This window comes from Ceratotherium simum, chromosome 13 (genome assembly GCF_057802395.1).
Source record: "Ceratotherium simum simum isolate JZ-2026a chromosome 13, ASM5780239v1, whole genome shotgun sequence".
NCBI lineage: Eukaryota > Metazoa > Chordata > Mammalia > Perissodactyla > Rhinocerotidae > Ceratotherium > Ceratotherium simum.
This window is the reverse complement of record NC_141912.1, coordinates 2,899,205-2,917,264: the sequence shown is the minus strand read 5'-3', so window position 1 is coordinate 2,917,264 and position 18,060 is coordinate 2,899,205. Positions and strand designations below refer to the sequence as shown.

Sequence of the window (18,060 nt, the reverse complement as noted above, 5' to 3'; positions counted from 1 at the left end):
TTTTTTCTTAGGATTTCTTTAGCTATTCGGGGTCTTTCGTTGCCCCATATAAATTTTAGTATTCTTTTTTCTATTTCTGTGAAGAATGTCATTGGGATTCTAATTGGGATTGCATTGAATCTGTAGATTGCTTTAGGCAATATAGACATTTTAACTATGTTTATTCTTCCAATCCACGTGCATGGGATATCTTTCCATTTCTTTATGTCATCATGGATTTCTTTCAATAATGTCTTGTAGTTCTCATTGTATAGGTCCTTCAACATTGTTTTTTAATAGCAAAAAGGGAAAGAAAAAGAAAGGAAAAAGAATGAAAGACAGAAAAGAAGGGAGAGAGAGGACACAAGGACAACAAATGAAGTGGAATTAATCCAATTTTTGTCTTTCCCTCAATAGGAGAAGAATTTAATTCATTTATATATTGGAATACTATGAGGAAATTTTAGAAAAATTGTGACAGATCTACATGCAGTTCCTGAAAAAGATCATGAAAACAAATTAAGTGGAAAATGTAACTTGCAAAACAATGTGTGTAGTATGATGTCACTTGTGTGGACTAAACCCTATGTGTATATATAAATTCATGCGTGTGAGTGATGGGAAAGGTTTAGAAGGCTACACCTTCACTACTAACAGAGACTATCTCTGGGATGGGGGTATAGGAGGAAAACTTCCATTTTTTTCTCTGTATGTTTTCATATTATTTAAATTTTTAACTAGGAAAATTTTAATCCTGAAATCTGCACACAATCTAAAGAAAAAAGAACTCCAGAATACAACCTTATGTGCAATATTCAGTGACATGGCATTGAAATGGAAATAAAATCTATATAAACAGTTTTTAAAGTATTCTTTTATTCCCTGTTTTTATAAGAGTTTTTAATGAGAATGGCAGACAACCATTTACCTCTCTCTTTTCTTGAGTAAGGTTTATTTCCATCTTTTCTTCTTTTCCGGAAGAAAAGAAGATTTATTTCCACCATTGCACTAAATGGTCACCAACACCCTCCTTATTCCTAAATTCAATAGACATCTGATTTCGGGGCAATATTTGACATTGTTGGCGACTTCCTTCTCAAAATGCTTTTTGCCTTAGGGTCCTGATCTTCCTTGTACTTTCCTAACATTTCTTGCTTAGTCTGATTGTCTGGTGCTTTCCTTTGTCCATTCTTTGAATGTCGCTATTCCTCACAGGGCTGGCCTGGGCCCTCTTGCAGCCTCTCTTTCCCAAGCTGATGTGGTCCACCTCAATGGTCCAACTGCCAGCCCAGAGCTGATGCATTTCACTTCTGGATATTTAGCTTGGATCTCTCTCTTGAAGAGACCAAGAGACTCTAGACCCACATCTCCAGGTGCCCATTTCATCCTTCCATTTGGATACCCAACAAGTACCTTTATCTCAATTTATATGAAGCTAAGATCATCGCCCACCTTCCCAATCCTCCTTCTTTCATTTTCAGCTCTGGGACTGTAAGATCCACAAGAGCAGTAATCAGGTTCGTTTCATCAACACTCCATACTCGGCACCCAGGCCAGTGTCTGGTACTTCTTATTAGATATCATTGGAGTGAACTGAAAGGCAAGACAATCCACCCAGTCACCCATGCCAGACAGCAGGATACCTTCTTCCCTCTGTCACTCTGCCATGCAAATTTAGATGCTACTCACTGGCTACCATTATCGCTCATCTAATTCCTGCAACAGCGTCCTCACTTGTCTTCCTTTCCTTGATGCCTCCAATTCATTCTCCATACTACTGGCAGGGAGATATTTCCTAAAAGTAAATCTGGGTAATGCTAGCTGTACAATAGAAACCCTCAGTCTCAGTAGCTTAACACAATAGAAACCTATTTCTTGTCCACTATAAAGTCAGAAATGGTTGTTCCAAATGGTGATTCAAAGACCTAGGATGATTGAACATTCAACAGCCACCTTCCAAGAACTGCAGAAGAAGGAGCGTGGAGGGCAGTGCCTGGAAATTGCATGTACCACTTCCACCTGCATCCGATGATGAGCACTCAGTCTCACATTCACACTTGATTACAAGGAGCCTGGAACAGATGGTCTGGCTGTATGCCCAGGTAGAAGAGGACCTGAGTCTTGAGATCAGCTTTGGTAGTTTCCCACTGATTTTAGGGTAAAGATTAAACTCCTTCATAGAGCTAACAAGGTGTTTTAGGAACTGAGTTGTGTTCCCCCCAAATTCATATGTTGAAGTTGTCATCCCCAGTACCTCAGAATGTGACTATATTTGGACATAGGGCCAAATATAGTGAGAGAGAGAGAGAGAAACAAGAGACAGAGAGACTCTATAATTGAGCTTGACTCATGTCCCCTGGATATGCCAGACATTTGGATATTGCCCAGGAGAAATGTCCAGGGAGTGCAAATATCGATTCCAACGAACCAAAATGAGCCAAACTAGAGTTACCTGGCCTCTCAGGGCTTCAGTTCCTTGTCTGTGAAATGAGAAAGCAGTTTGATTGTGATGTGAGGGTGGAAAATGTTCACAGAGTTGGGCCACACAACCGTGAAGGTCAAACACACTTGGAAATACAGCTAAGCCTCCAAAAGGGGGCTGTGACTGCAGGGACCAACTGCCTTTCTTCTTTTTCCCTGAGATTTGAGCTGCTTCTCTGACTCATCGCAGGAGCTAAAGTTGTTTGCACAATGTGGGCAGGACAAGGGGAGGTTTCTGAAACCAGTACACAGTTAGGAAGTGATGATTAGGTAGCTTGTAACTAAAGTTTTTTTTTCTTTTTTGCAATTACTGATTATAGCTTTTAGTTGTTCCCCTGCCCATTGTTAACTGTGCTGTTTAGGCAATATGCTATCTGACTGCCACTAGGTTCCTGTAGATAACATCTCCCTGGCACTGGGGTCACCATGGTAATGGGTGTTTGAGCTGTTTTTCAGGAATTAGGACCCCCTTGTCCAGCTCAGGCCAGTTGGGACCACCAACCCATCAACTGGGCCCACACAGATGCCCAATAAGTGATCTTTTAATGTCAAGAGGCTAAAAACTCCACCCTCAGATCATGCTAACACTGCCATTTTGTGAACATGTGTCATATGAAGAGGCATGAAGTTTGACTACACCTCCACAGATTATCAATTACCTCACCTCTCCCCACCTCCAATCATTTATCTCCACACTTCAGACCACTTGCCCCCTCCCCTTAAATATCCCTGAGTCCCCATTTTAAGGGAGGTGGATTTGAAAGTTGTTTTCCTGTTTCCTCACTCGGCTGCCTTGAGATTAAAACCCTCTCTCTGCTGCAATCTCATCATCTCGGGGTTTGGCTTTCTAGGCAACAGGCAAAAAAGAACCCGGTTTGGTGACATTTCCAGTCCCAGACAGTGACACTGACTCCCAAGAAAGCTGGCTGAGTCCTAAGACGCCCCCCTGCCCCTACCTGCTGTGGGAGCCGGGTCCTGACCTTCCAGAGCTATGCAATAAGGAGGTCCAGCTGGACAAGACTTCCAGCTCCAACGTTCTTCAAGCCTGTGATTCTGGATCTCTTCTTGACAACCAGGCAAAGGTGGCATCCACACAGCCTAAGCCACCCACTCCAAGGAGAGGTGGATTCCATTGGAAAAAAAAGCTGTGAGGTAGAGAAGATGGGGTTTAGTAATCCCTTCCTCTTTTAGGGGAAGGAGGAAATAACATTTTTAAATCCTGCTATGTGCCAGAGACTGTGCTAGGCACTACACATGTATTATTTTACTTAGTCTTCACAGCAACCAGGGAGGTAAATACTGGTACCCCATTTTGCAGATAAGAAAACTGAGGCTCAGAGAGGTTAAGCAATGTATTCAAGTTCATTTAGCTAGTAGGAGGCAGGCAAGGGAAATGAAGCCAAGGCTGTCAGACTACAATGTCAATGCTTTTCCAAACAGCCATCCTTAGTCTTTTCTCCATCTGCCAGTCTGGGCATGGGCCTGCACTGTCCCACTCAGGAGAGAGCCTAGGAGGGTCTCTGTCCACTCTCATGCCCCACCTGTCCCCCAACTCATGATGCCTGCGTATAGAGGGCCTTGCCCAGATGCCCTCCTGTGGCTTAGCTGTTCCATAATGGAAACCATGTGCTGCCAGTGTTTTCTCCTTATTTTCTTTAAACGTTAATGAGTCTCTACTGCTGGAAGTTTCAGGCGAGGCGGGCTGGGGGAGGGCAAGGGTAGCTGGGATCCGAAGCTGGATCTCTCTAAGGAGGGCCGGCTCTCTGTGCCCCAGGCCCCATGCCACCACCCTGGAACAGTAGGCTTGGGTGGACAGGATGAGGTCATTCAGTGTAGGAAAATGCCTAGAGTGAAACCAGGTTGGCCCAGAGATTTATCCCCAGACCTCTGGGTGGAGGGATGCGGGAGCAAGGAGAGCGGCTTTGCTTTGTGGTGGAGACCAGCTCTCCCAGTGTCCAGCACCACCCCAGGCTGCCCCACCGTGCCCCGCCCCGGCCCCGCCCCGGCCACCTAGGCCCTGTGGCTGGGGATCACGCAAGAGGAGAAACTGCAGTTTGAGCTTTAGGAGGGAGGGAGGAGAACCTGGGCAAATGCTCTCAGTGTCAGCCTCCTGCTGGTGCACATCTCCCCGGGAACACTGGGGCCCACGGGGAGTTCACTGTGGCTTTGGGAGTGGGCAAGACCAATGGGATCCAGGGATCTGGTGTGTGGCTAGGGTTAGAAAACAAAGAGAGGGCCAGGTTGCCCAGCTACACTTGCACTAGCAGGGACAACACCTCAATATCCATTTTCTTAAGGGCATGGCTCTCGATTTCCATTCAGAGAGAACCACAGAGTAGAAGCTGGGAAGGGTCAGGGAGGGCAGGCACTGAGAGCCACAGTGTTATGTCCTTATCTGAGCACTGACTTTGGATATTGACAGTATGGGACCTGGGATTAGTGACTGACTTGGGGAGAAGCCTGGTGAGGCTAATATTTAACAAGTCTGCACCAATGTGGCCTCATTGGTTGTGTTAGGCCAGCAGTTATTCTGATTGGCCAGTGCCCAGGGTATTTTCACTTCCACTCTGGGGTCTGCCCTTCTGGCAGACCAGCTCTATGACTCCCTCCCACCTCCCAGGAGACACCATCTCCTTGGTCAGTGGAGCATCCCAGAGGTGAGCTGAAGATGGCAGCCAGGATTGGGTTCCAAGGGGAGAGTGTGCCTCTCTGAGGCCAAAACCTGGGGAAGCAGAGCTCCCAGCCAGGCATCCAGTTCCTCAAAGCCCATCCAGGAGAACCAGGATGGAGGCAAGGGCCAGGAGGACTCAGGTCATGAAAGGACAAGGGTTCTGGGCTTACCTAGGGTAAGGAGAGGGGGGCATGGCAGGAAGACCTTCTAGGGTCTGCCAGAAGACCCTTGTCTGGGAATGCTCTGGCGGGGGGCCAAGAAAAGCTCTGCCCCAGAATATCTCCCCTAAGTGGCCCGAAATTCCAGAAGTCAAGATCCCCTGGGAGTGTTTGATCAGCCACATATGTCATCAAAGCTGAGAGGCAGCATAGTGTTTAGGTGCCTGAGCTCTGCCTCTGGACTGCCTGCCGTCACCCTTATTCTGCGTCTTTCTAATTGGACCATCTTAAATAAGCAACTATAGCTCTGCACGCCTGAATTCCTCATCCGAAAGGATACCTACCCCAAAGGGTTGTTTTGAGAATTAGGGTTGTGATGTACTTGGGACACTATGTGGACCACAGTAAGGGCTCAATAAATGTTAGCTTCTGTTATTGTTTTAAATTAATCAGATTGCTCTTTTCCTAATGCATAGTTAAGCCCACAGAAAGTGGAGAATGAAGTTTTTTATGGGAAGGTGGTGAAGAAAAGAAGTGGAAGGAGGAAGAGACTTTAATTAATTATTGCAGGCTCCTGGGGGAGGGGCATGGACCTGGGGCCTGCTCTGCTAGAGGCAGCACAAGGGAAGGTCCCGAGTGTGAGGGCAGGGCGGGGGGAAGCATGGTTGCAAGTGAAGAGGCTGAAAAGGAGCAGTGATTTAGGTCTCACAGGCCTTACCCTTCCTCCCTGATGTCAGATGGCCTCTGGGAGCTGCCACTGGCGCTGTTCCCTCCCCCAGCAGACACAGCCTCCTGCTTCACCACCGCCTGGCCTTGCTGGGCATCACCCTGCTGTGCAGAGCTCTCTGAGTGAGAATGAGGGAGAAAAGAGAGTAGTGGGCTTCTCAATTACCCCTTCTTTTCCCCAATTCCCTGGGCTGTACCACCGCTCAGCCACTTCTCCCCTCCAACCCCTTTAACATTCTCCTGGCTGTGTCTGAGAAGCCACTTGTCCTTCTTGAGGACAATAAATTGTCAAACACACAATGATACATTTCTCTTTTTGCTCTGGTTCCAGACCCTCCACGATAGCTGCCCTCTGTGAAGCAAACGGCATCCTTGCCACTCATCTCTAAAAGAAACTATGTGAAGAAAACCCTTCACACAATGTGTTTTTTCCTCCCCTGTCTCTTCTGCTTTGGTCATGCTCTTCCTGGGGGCAAAAGGAAACACAGCTGCCCAAAAGCCCAGAGGCCTCTGCTGCAGAAGGAGGAGGAGTTATGTGTAGTCATTAGAGCTGTGTGCCCAAAGTTGCTGGTTTTCCTCCCTTCTAGCACATGGCAGGATTGATATTTTTGGCTCCTTGTGGGGCCATATGACCAGTTCTGGCCATTGAGTTGTGTGTAAAGTGACGCACACAGGAATATTTGACAGTTTGAGATCCTCTAGAATTTTTTTTTGTCCCTCTAGCATGGCATTAGCAACGTTTGAGATGATGGCTATTCCACTGGCCTGGGTCCTCCAGTGCCCCTGACTATCTGTGATGGACATATAGCCTGAAGAATAAATGACTCTTTGTTATTTTAAGCCACTGAGATTTGGGGGATTATTTGTTACCACAGGGTAACCAAGTTGATCCCGACTGATACAATAATACATTATTTTTTTCCACGTCCTTGTGGGGCTGCTCACGAGGACTTCTGCCAGTGCTGTTGGAATGAGAAGGGAAGTGAAAGATGTGGTAGGAGCCTGAAGATCTGTGATAGTTTCCTTTACGGCACTTTTTACATAAACTCAGAGATTTTATTGTCTTATGGGAAGGCACTAGGCTTGGAAAGAGTTGAGCAGCCTTCAAGTCCAGGTCATGCCTCTGATTCACTAAAGAACCTTTCCTAAGCCACATAACTTCTCAGAGCTTTATGAAAAAGAGATAATATCAGCCTGGCCTACTGCTTCATGAGACATTTGTAATCCAGTGAAATATGTATGTTAAAATTCTTTAAAAAATGTTAAATATTTTGTGTATTAGCCATAAAAATCTTGGCTATATAATCTCTGAAGAATTTTCTAGCTCAAAAAGTCTCTGTGACTGTAGAAGAGTTTATTCAAGAGAATGAATCCAACTTTTACACTGGAAACCCATATCGTAGATGGAGAAAGTGTTGCCTGACCTAAAAAATAGTTCTGACTATGGGCAGGATCATACACCAGATGTACAGCGTCAGGAGCGTGAGGACCTTCAGCCTAATTCAAACTGATGCAGTTTTAAGAGTCTTCTCTTGGATGCCATCTCTGCTGGGGTACTCATGTGCCCCATCTTTGGGAGTTGGGGATTCTACTTGGCAAGACCTCTTTCTCCTACATTCTTGCTTTCCCTCCCCCAGGTGAAGGACTTCCTTGTCCCTCCTTCCCCTTTGCAAGTTCCCTGCTGTATATCATAGAAATTCAGGGCTGGAATGAACAATAGAAACATCTAGCCTAGGAGTTTGGCTACATAGGAAAATCTCCTGAGGAGCTATTAATCCTATTCTGGTCTGGATATTTTCTTTTTTTCAGTGTATTCCTTTGCAGTGTTTGCATTTTTATTTATCAACATGTAGTTTTAACAATCAGTGTAATTAAATCAATAAAAAGAAAACAATGAGGGGCACATTGAAGTTTGCGCATAAGATTAGTTCTTCTCCTTGGCCTCCTGGGTAAGGAGTGAGGGCGCATGGAGCAGTTTTAAAGACTGGCCTACTATTAAACAAACAATCAAAAATCCCCAAAATGCCTAGCTTCCACTGGAATTTTAACTTAATTATTTTAGGTTGGTGCCTGAGCATTGGCATTTTGAAAAACCTCCCCAGGTGATTTCTACGTACTGCTAGGGTTGAAAAACATGGATCTAGTCAAGCAGTTCTCCAAAGTGTGGTCTCTGTATGAGCAATATCGGAATCACCTAGGAATTTGTTAGAAAAGCAAATTCTTGAGTCCTCCCACCCAGACTTCAGCAACTCTGAGGATGAGACCTTCCAGGTTCTAATGAATGTTAAAGTTTGAGAAGCACTGATCTAGCCCAACTCCTTGTGCCACAGGTGGTGATGAACCTGAGGCTCAGAGGTTGATAAGCAAGTTGATGTCACTTCTAATTCTAGCCAAGATGGAGTCACAAGTATTGGATCTACCCTCCCTTTTTAATTAACCATAAAACTGGACAAGATATATGAACCAACTGCTTTCAGGTATTGAGCAGACCGTGCAAGGCTGTGGTCTTTGAGAGAAGGGCAACACATGAGATGAGTTCCATATTCTGCTGGGGTGCACTTTCCAAACTGCAGCACAGGGAGGAGGAGCCCAAACAGAAAGGAGCAGTCTCAGTGGACAGAACAAACAGAGATTGGTGTCCAAGGTTGCTGGAGCAACTCGCATTTGCAGGACATGGCATCACAGAAGGGGGAAAAACAGAGACAGAAGCCCTCAAAATATGCACAGGAGTTTCCTTTAGTCTTTGACTGAATACCATTCTGCAAGCACAGGATGAGATTCTGCAAGATTGTCAGAGAACAGACTAGGTCATAAGGGTTGAACTGAGATTCCAAATTGCATGGTGCTGAACAGTGTTAGGTTTCTGAACTGCCAGAGTTAAGAAACCCCTGCTGAACAAGTTTGACATTTAGTCGAGAGTACGGAAAGCCCAGGTCCTAGGACCAGGGCTAGTATAGCTCAAGAATAAGGGCTACTCCAGACCCTCCCTAACAAAACCTGACCTCACCAGCAGCAAGCTGAGCCACCAACTAAGAACAAAACTCAACTCTAGTTAAAGGAAGGCAAATAATCAGTAATGTCTAGCATAGAGTAAAAAATTACTAAACATACAAAAGTATAAGTAAATATGACCGATAATCGGGGAAAAAAAATCAGTCAATAGAAACAGACACCAAAATAATACAAACATTGGAATTAGCAGTCAAAGATTGCAATTTGGCTGTTATAAATATGTTAAAGGATTTAAGGAATACTTGGCATAGTGAGTGAACAGATGGAAAAATTCATTAGAGAAACTGGAAAAAAAAAAAAGAAAATTCTAGAACTAAGTCGGAAATGAAAAACTTGATAGCTTAACAGTGGATTGGACATTGTCATAAAAAAAATCAGTTAATTATATACATCATGATTTTTTACCCCTAAATACTTCAGTACGCATGTCTTATTTTTAAAAAGGACATTTTCCTACATAACCATAATACCATCTTCACACTTATCAAATTATTTCCTCATACCCAATCCATATACAAGTTTCCCTGTGGTCCTGGAAATATATTTTACAGCTTGCTACTTCAAATGAAAATCCATTCAAGGGTTATGCATCAAATGTCATTGTTATCGTTCTTAAAACTCTTTGAATCCAGAGCAGCTTCTCTGAGCAATGCCTCCTCCGCCCTTCACTTTCAGAAACATTGACTTTTTGAAAAAATCATTCTTGTACAATGTCCCACAAGCAAGATTGCTGTTGGTATTCATTTTAGTTGATTTCAGCTACAATAGGGTTGGGAGAAGAAAAGATGCACAAAATAAAGTATTTCTGGATCTTTATGTCTATAGCTGCTAAATCAGCTAGAGATGTCCTATCTATGCGTATTTCACTTAACAAAATATCACATGGACTTTGTTCAATGTCCCTAAATGCAATTCTATGGCATCTTTTTACTTTAATAGTCAACGTTATCACTTTTTCTTTATGCTTTCTTCCTTTGGGGTTATGCATAGAAAGTCCTCTTGGCGGTAAGATTGCATAAATATTCACCTATGTTTTCCTTTAGAGTTTTTATAATTTTATTTTTCGTATGAATCCACTTTGGAATTTATTTCAGACTAACATAGGAAAAGCCAAAATTTTAAGGTAATAGGTTTTTTGTGTTTATTAGAAATAGTGAAGATGTTAGTAATTCAGTTTTATTGTACAAAGGACATGGTAGGATTCCCTCCAAATGCCCTGCATGTGTAACTCTGTCCTGAGGAACAAGTTAACTTGTGTGGCAAGAACAGGGAGATCACAAAGTGCTCCAGATGTCCTTTTATTAATTAGCCACAAACGATGAACAGGAATATGTGAACATCACAGCTTTAATTACAGCTTGTGCTCGGAACACTTCTTTATACCTTCAGATCAGCTGTTAATTGTCATTTTTGTTCATGGTTGATTACTCCTGAATGGAGCACATTTCAGTCCACCGAATATTAACACTGCTATTTGGCCTCTTTCTAATTTTATCATGTGATCTTTCCCTGAATTTTTTTTTTTTTTTTTTTTTGGTGAGGAAGAGTGGCCCTGAGCTAACACCTGTTGCCAATCTTCCTCTTTTTGCTTGAGGAAGAGTGGCCCTGAGCTAACATCTGCGCCCCCTTCCTCTGTTTTGTATGTGGGACACCTCCGCAGCATGGCTTGATAAGTGGTGTAAGTCTGCGCCCAGATCCAAACCTGCGAACCTGAGTCACCAAAGTGGAGCGTGAAACTTAACCACTACACCACCAGGCCAGCTCTTCCCTGAATTTTTGAATCTCCCAGACAAAGTCAACCCACCTCTCTGTTAAGACAGGAAAAGACCCCGTGGCATTGAGTAGAAAGATTTTCTTTGGTAAACACCCACTGTTCTGTAGGAAGCTGAAGGGCAACACCTCAGGTCCTCTATTTTTCCTTTTTTGAAAGGTGTTTTCTGTAGTTAGAGTTGAAGACGTTCATCAGAGTTTCCTGTCACTTCTCTGACATGAACAAACTGGGAACTGAGTACTTGCTTAGAACGGCCAAATAGGCTCTTTGGAGAGAAGACATATGATTTCCTTTCACTAAACCATGCCTAATGAGATCATGACTGATAAGAAAATATAGTTATGAACTTAGAAACACTATCAGAAGTAGGAGTAAAGTCTCTTGAGAGGTTTTTATTCATACCAACCAGTTCTCTCGTACCAACTGGATGTCCAACAACTCAATTCAATTTTGGGCTAACTACCCAGAGTTAGCACACATACCACAAGTTGAAGGGCTCAGTCCCACAAGACTGCCTTCAGAAGTGGGGATGCCAGCCACAAAAGGTGTCCCCCAAATACCTACTTTTCTGCCCAGAATGCTACAAATTCAGGGTTCCCACAACCCCCCCCCCCCATTTGATAATTTGCTAGAATGACTCACAGAACTCAGGAACACACTTTACATACTGTTACTGGTTTATTATAAAGGATATAACCTCATAGGGCAGGGTATGGGGGGAGTGGTACACAGTTTCCATGCCCTCTCTGAGCATGCCACCCTCCCAGCACCTCCATGTGTTCACCAACCTGGAAGATCTCTGCACCCCATTGTTTGGGGGTTTTATGTAGGCGTGATGGATTTATCATTGGCCACATGACTGAACTCCATCTCCAGCCCCTCTCTCTTCCTCTGAGGTCAGAGGTGGGGTGGAAATTCCAACTCTCTGATCACCTCAGTTTTAGGAGCTCTATGACTGGAAATGAGAACAAAGATCAAATATACTTTTTATTATGTAACAACCATAAGTGAAAGCAACCTCGTAGGAAGCCTGAGAAATGATGGGAATGACTACTTGAGTCAAATTCTAGGTCTGTGCTAGATTATGGAGGACAAAGGGAGAAGCCACAAAAGTATACAATAGAGTCCCTCCTTTAAGGCCCTTAAAATCCAGCCATGAAACAAGATGCACAAACCGGCCAATTGTTTCAGGCTTGATCCTCATCACAACAGGTGGACCCTCTCCATCTGTGTGTGGCCAGTACTGCTGCCCCACTCTGTCCTCTTCACAGTGCAGTCCTGCGTGTGTCACAATCTGGGATTGTTAGTAGGAAGCTGACTATATCAGCAGCATAATTTTTAGGATTTTCATTTCTCAGAAAAGTTATTGGCTATTTAGGAACGAGAAGGATTGTTTTAATAGTGGTATTTCCCCCAGGACTTTAAAGAATCTTGCCAGAAATTTTATCAGGCTGAGCTGGAGGGGCTGTCCTTTGCTGAGGCTGCAGAGGTGTCCAGGCAACACACAAATGCTTGCATGGCAGAAAGGACTGAAGGTGAGAACTTTAACTTTTACATTGTCTTTAGGATTTCCATGAATATTTCTGCCACATATAAGGTGGTAAGATTATTACATAAGGAAAAGTGCTCTATTTTTACTTATTCTGGGAGATTTTTAAAAAAGGGTTTATAGTAATAGTCATCAGCAAATGAATTTTCTTTTAGTTAATCTATACTTATCATTAGAGCAGTAATATGCCTCATAGCTCAGTAAAGTGCTCATAGCAGCCAAAGAATTGCCTGCTATTTGAAGCAGTTTCCTTCAGTTCAGCTTAGTTTAAAGAAAACACAAAAGAATGTTGACTTTGGCCCAGACACAGGGGATACAAAAAATCTTGCCCCTGTACGATCTTTGACATTATAAGTGGGAGTGAGTCTACATTGAATAGCTCCAGCCTACCTTCCATGAGGAGCTATAAGAAGCCTCATTACTCCCAGCATCCTGTGGGGATCATATTAGGACATTCCTCCTAGGGGTTGTATTATGAGGATTAACTACATCAATGTATCTCAAGGCCTTTGGACAATGCCTGGGACATGACAGGTCCCAGTGAGATTGTCAGTATCTAATCCCAGACACCTCACCTTCCACAACTGCCCACACCACCATTCCAGTCAGAAATGGGTGCATTTTCCTCATCCCATCCTCCCAATCCCACCCTGGATTTCTTCACACCCAGAGTGGCAGAATTCTCTTCATTCTTTCATTCCTTCCATCCTGAAAAGTTTTCTTCATAAAGCCAGATGCGGCTACAATTTCACTATATTCAACCTGCTCATCTGTTTTATAAACATTTATCTATTTTATAAACTAATATTGTTCTATTTATTCTTAACTTCTTTTTGAAAGAATTATAATTTACCTTCTTGCAGAGAGAATAGCCAGCCCAAACTCTCTGAACTCTGTATTGTTAAGAATAGTTTCAAACACCCTGTGACAACTCAGGAATTACTGTTTGATGGCAATAGTAAATTTATATTAAATTGATTGTAGGCATGAGAACCATAACACATTTTGAGAGGTTTATCCTCAATTCATGATATGTTCTTTACGTATGTTGTCACAGCATGTGTGTTTAAGTATTGCTTAGTCCTATTTTCTTTCTTTTTTTAAAAAGACAGAATTGTAGAGGTATTGCCTGCCAATTCAATTGATTTATTGACAGAACTGGTCCTCATCAATGCCATATACTTTAAAGGAAGGTAGTCCAAGCAGTTTGATGAAAAATATGCAGAAGGAAAGTCTTTTAAAATTAGCAAGACACATAAGACATAAGACTATGTCTACCTGTGCAGAAACTGTCTTAAAACATTGGGATACTGTTCTGGGATGAATTGTGTCCCTTCAAATTTGTATATTGAAGTCCTAACCCCTGGTACCTCAGAATGTGACTGTATCTGTAGATGGGATTTTGAGGTACCTTTAAAGATGCAATTAAGGCAAAATGGGATCACATGGATGGGACCTAACCCAATATGACTGACGTCCTCATGAGAAAAGGAAATTTAGACACAGACTTACAGAGGGAAGATGACGTGAAAAGATATATGGAGAAGACGGCTGTCTACAAGCCAAGGAGAGTGGCTCTCAGAAGTAAACAATCTTGCTGGCACCTTGATCTTGGACTTCCAACCTCCAGAACTGTGAGGCAATAAATTTCAATTGTTTAAGACCCCCAGTCTGTGGGACTTTGTTACAGCAGCCACAAGAAACTAATTCAGATCTCAAGAATCACAATGATTTCTTCCAGGCTTTTAAATGTAAACAAGTGCCTAAACATCAGAGATGATTGTCTGCATCATGTGAGTATTCTGAGTCAAGTTTGTTACTGCCCAAGGGGGGCTCACCTGCCTGCCACGAGACATGTCAATAGTCAAGAGGCAAGGAGGTAGGAGAGAAAGGACTTCTTATTACAGCTTGCTAGCAAGGGGGAAGATGACCAACTAATGTCTGAAAGAATCATCTTACAGAAAAAAGACTACAGGCCAGTTATATATATGGGGCTGGTCTCCAGGTGTGGGAGGCAGCTGATCTCCAGGTGGGGGCATCCATCTGATCTCTGGGTGGGGCAGATATCTGGTCTTAGTTCCTGATAGTCTTTTGTTTTACTGGATATGCATCAGAGACCAGAGCAACGGCCTATACCCTGATCTTTCAGTTGTCATTAATGATGGCTATCAGCATAGATAGACTCTCTCCCCGGGGGTCATCACATTCCTAAGGAAGAGAGTTATCAACTTACAGCAGCTGGGAAGGGTCACAAAATCTACAGAGCATGTCTGGGTTAGTTAGTCAGAGGTCATTCAAAGTTACAATAGGGTTTGTTTTCTACAATATGGCTTCCCTTATGTCAACTTTGTGTTGAGCCGGTATCAAGTCTATATTTTTAATAAGTTAAGACCTTTTTCCTTCCCCTTTTGATCATCTAGTTGTGGTCATTTGGTTTCAATACACTGGCTTTTCCTTAGAATGAGAACAAACAGGGCGGATGTCCGTCTCGTTGGTCTGCACAGCTCCAGGGAGTGCCATTCACATTGAGTGTGATGGGCAAGTCATCCCCGGAGGTGAGCAACCCTGTGGCCCTGCTGTCCTCTTGCTGAGACTTGACGCATTGTTGAAATCTGGGAGGAACCGTGAGAAACAAGAAGATAGGTAAAACATGGTCTTCTTCTTCAAAGAGTTTACAGTAGTATTGTAACTACAGGACCAGGAACAGAATTTGCCACCCCAAAATATGCCTCTTTGGCATAAGGATTATTTTGAGCTGAAGATTATTAAGAAAGAACAGACACAGGAAAAGCTCTGAAAACTTAGTAGAAGTTACCTTTTTGTAAGGGAAAGTTACATTTATAAGAGAAATCTCCCTTTGTAAGGATATCTCCCCAGAAAAGGGGGATGATCTTATCTCTAGAAACTCTTATCAATGCAGAAGGCAGTGACATAAATCTGCATAACAGCTTTATCCTTGTTTACTGTGCTTTTGCTGGTAACCTCCCATAGCTGACCCCATCTTAACAACAGAGTGTTAAAGCTGATTTTCAGGGGCAGCAAGCCAGCCAGGAGCACGTGCAGAAGAGAAAATTTTGGCCTGCCAATCAAAACTCATCCTGCCAGTGCTTCTGCATACCAGCTGGCCCTCTCTAATCCCTTAAACTTTACCCCAAAACTTTGACTAGTGAGACAGATTTGAGAGCCTTGCCTCCTGTCTCTTTGTCAGTCAATTTTGCAATAAAGCCTTTTCTTTCTCAAAGGAGGTGCCCTAATCATTGGCTTTTTATGCACATCAGGCCACGAACCTTTAGCCAGTAACAGTATACGAAAGAAAAATGAGTCCATATTTAATATGAGATAGAACTTGATAATAAAATATATGTGTATAATACTTTTATAATTTAGAAAGCACTTTTAATCCATGATGTATTTGATTTCTAAAACAACTCTAGGCCACAGGCAAAGCAGGGACCATTATCTTCATTTTACAAATAAGGAATTCAGGACAAAAATGTTTAGTAACTTGTCTAAGATCATAAGTGGCAGAACTGGGACTAAAATTTAAGCGCTTGATACAGAGACAAACCAGAGAGGAGGAGGGAGGTTAAACTCCAAAACTCAAGAGAAAGGCTGATGAGCTGAGCATCTGATAAGGTGTCGGAGCCTAAGGATCTGATCTGCATGGACAAAGGTGTGAAGAGAGAAAACCCATAAAATGGTCACAGAAAGGATGGACAGAGAAGAGATGGGGACTAGTGTTGTAAGGGCTGAGCCATATTTAATTTTTACCTAATTCCAGGCCATTGTTCATGATCAGTGGAATAACATAATCTTGAAGGCTGGAAGACTGTTTAATTCTTGTCTTCCCAGAACTTCATCTGATTCCTGGCACTTTAATCAAAAATGCACTGGAAATGTTTATTGTAAAAATAACTGAAGTCCTGGTTCTGAGGATGATTGGCAGCCACACAGAGGCGCGTTTGGGTTTGGGAGATGAGGTAGGGAGGGCCTGAACCAGAGGTGGGGCCATGGGAAAGGTGACTCTGGTCAGAGAACTTGTTTGTGTTTGCACAGTAAGAAAACTGTGTATTTTGACCAGGAAACTGCCTGCGGTCAGTTGGAGAAAATTATATGAAAACAAACTATTTTTTGCAGACCGTGGGTCAGAACTGTCTCATTTTGTAGTTGCATGATAAAAGAAAGGAAGGAAGGAACGAAGAGAGAAGGGAGGGAGAGCGGAAAAGGGAGGGAGAAAGGGTGGGAGGGAGGGAAAGGTCAGTAGAAATTCTTAAGGCCTATTATCTGTCATCCTTGCCTTGTGGACCATAAACACAGCTGAGCCCTAACCAAAGGGGAATTTCTCATGTCCCTTTCTTCCTCCTCAGCAGTAATCTCTCCTCCCACTTCAGGAATTTCATTCTGGGCTATTTTCAATCTACCCCTCATGAAAACAGAAAAATAGTTTATAGCCACTTGTTTATATTTGCTGTTCCACATCTCACTTTAAACACCGTGTCCTCAGGAAGGCCCACCAGACTTGGCTGGATTGCGCCCTGACCGCATGGTGCCATGACCCGGGGCCTCCCACTCAGTATGGCAGTGCTCTGTCCTGCCAGTGGTGCATTTAAATCCTACCCACTCGGTCTGCTCTGTGAGGGCAGGAACAGAGCTCAGCTTGTCTTAAACACTGCAGAGGGCTTGGCACAAAAGGTTTATATCAATAGATGGTGAGTTAATGCTTAACCTAATGCCTCTTACCTAAAACAACATCTCAGCTGGGCATTTACATTTTCCATCTTCTACCGCTCTTTGTATAAGGAGAGCTGCTTTCCCATCCTAAGCGACTTTCTGGTAATCAGGCCACAAAATTTCCTGCCACAAAACGTGATGGAAGAGCCAGCCCTTAGTGAATGGGGCATGTGGACAGTGATTTGGGGAGCCACACGTCAGCCACACGTTGTCACACATGCAGCCTTGCCCTTTGCAGATGACTCAGGTGGGAAAGGTCAGAGGCAGTGACACAAAGCGCTGCTACCCTTCCCACCCACCCTCCACACTGAATAGCATTTTTTAGGGAAAGCAAGAAGGGGATGCTTCAGCTGATACTGCTGAGGCCACACCTTGGGAAACTTTTTATTTTCTCCTTTACTAATATTTTTATTTTATTTTATTTTCTAATTTTTTTTGGTTGTGGTAAAATTCATATAACATAAAATTTACCATCTTAACCATTTTAAGTGTACAGTTTAGTGTCATTGAGTATATTCACATTGTTGTACAACCATCACCACCATCCATCCACAGAACTCTTTTCATCTTGCAAAATTGAAACTCTGTCCCCATTAAACACTAACTCTCCATTCTCCCCTCCCATCAGCCCCTGGCATCTACCATTCTACTTTCATACTTACATTCTACTGTCTCTATGAATTTGATCGCTCTAGGAACCTCATATAAATGAAATCATACAGTATTTGTCCTTTTGTGATTGGCTTAGTTCACTTAGTATTTTGCCCTCAGGTCTCATCCCTGTTGTAGCAGGTGTCAGAATTTTCTTCCTTTTTAAGTCTAAATACTATACCATTGCAGGTATATACCACATTTTGTCCATTCAGCCTTCAAAGGACATTTGAGGTGCTTCCACCTTTTGGCTGTTGTGACTAATGCTGCTGTGAACATAGGTGCACAAATATCTTTTTGAGACCTTGTTTTCAATTCTTTCGGGTATATA

General features: G+C 43.1%; 1 pseudogene; it reads left to right on the top strand.

The window, feature by feature from the left end:
* Positions 1-4,359: 4,359 nt before the first annotated feature.
* LOC101408655 (serpin B8-like) lies at positions 4,360-13,613 on the top strand (annotated as a pseudogene).
* The last annotated feature ends 4,447 nt before the right edge of the window (positions 13,614-18,060 follow it).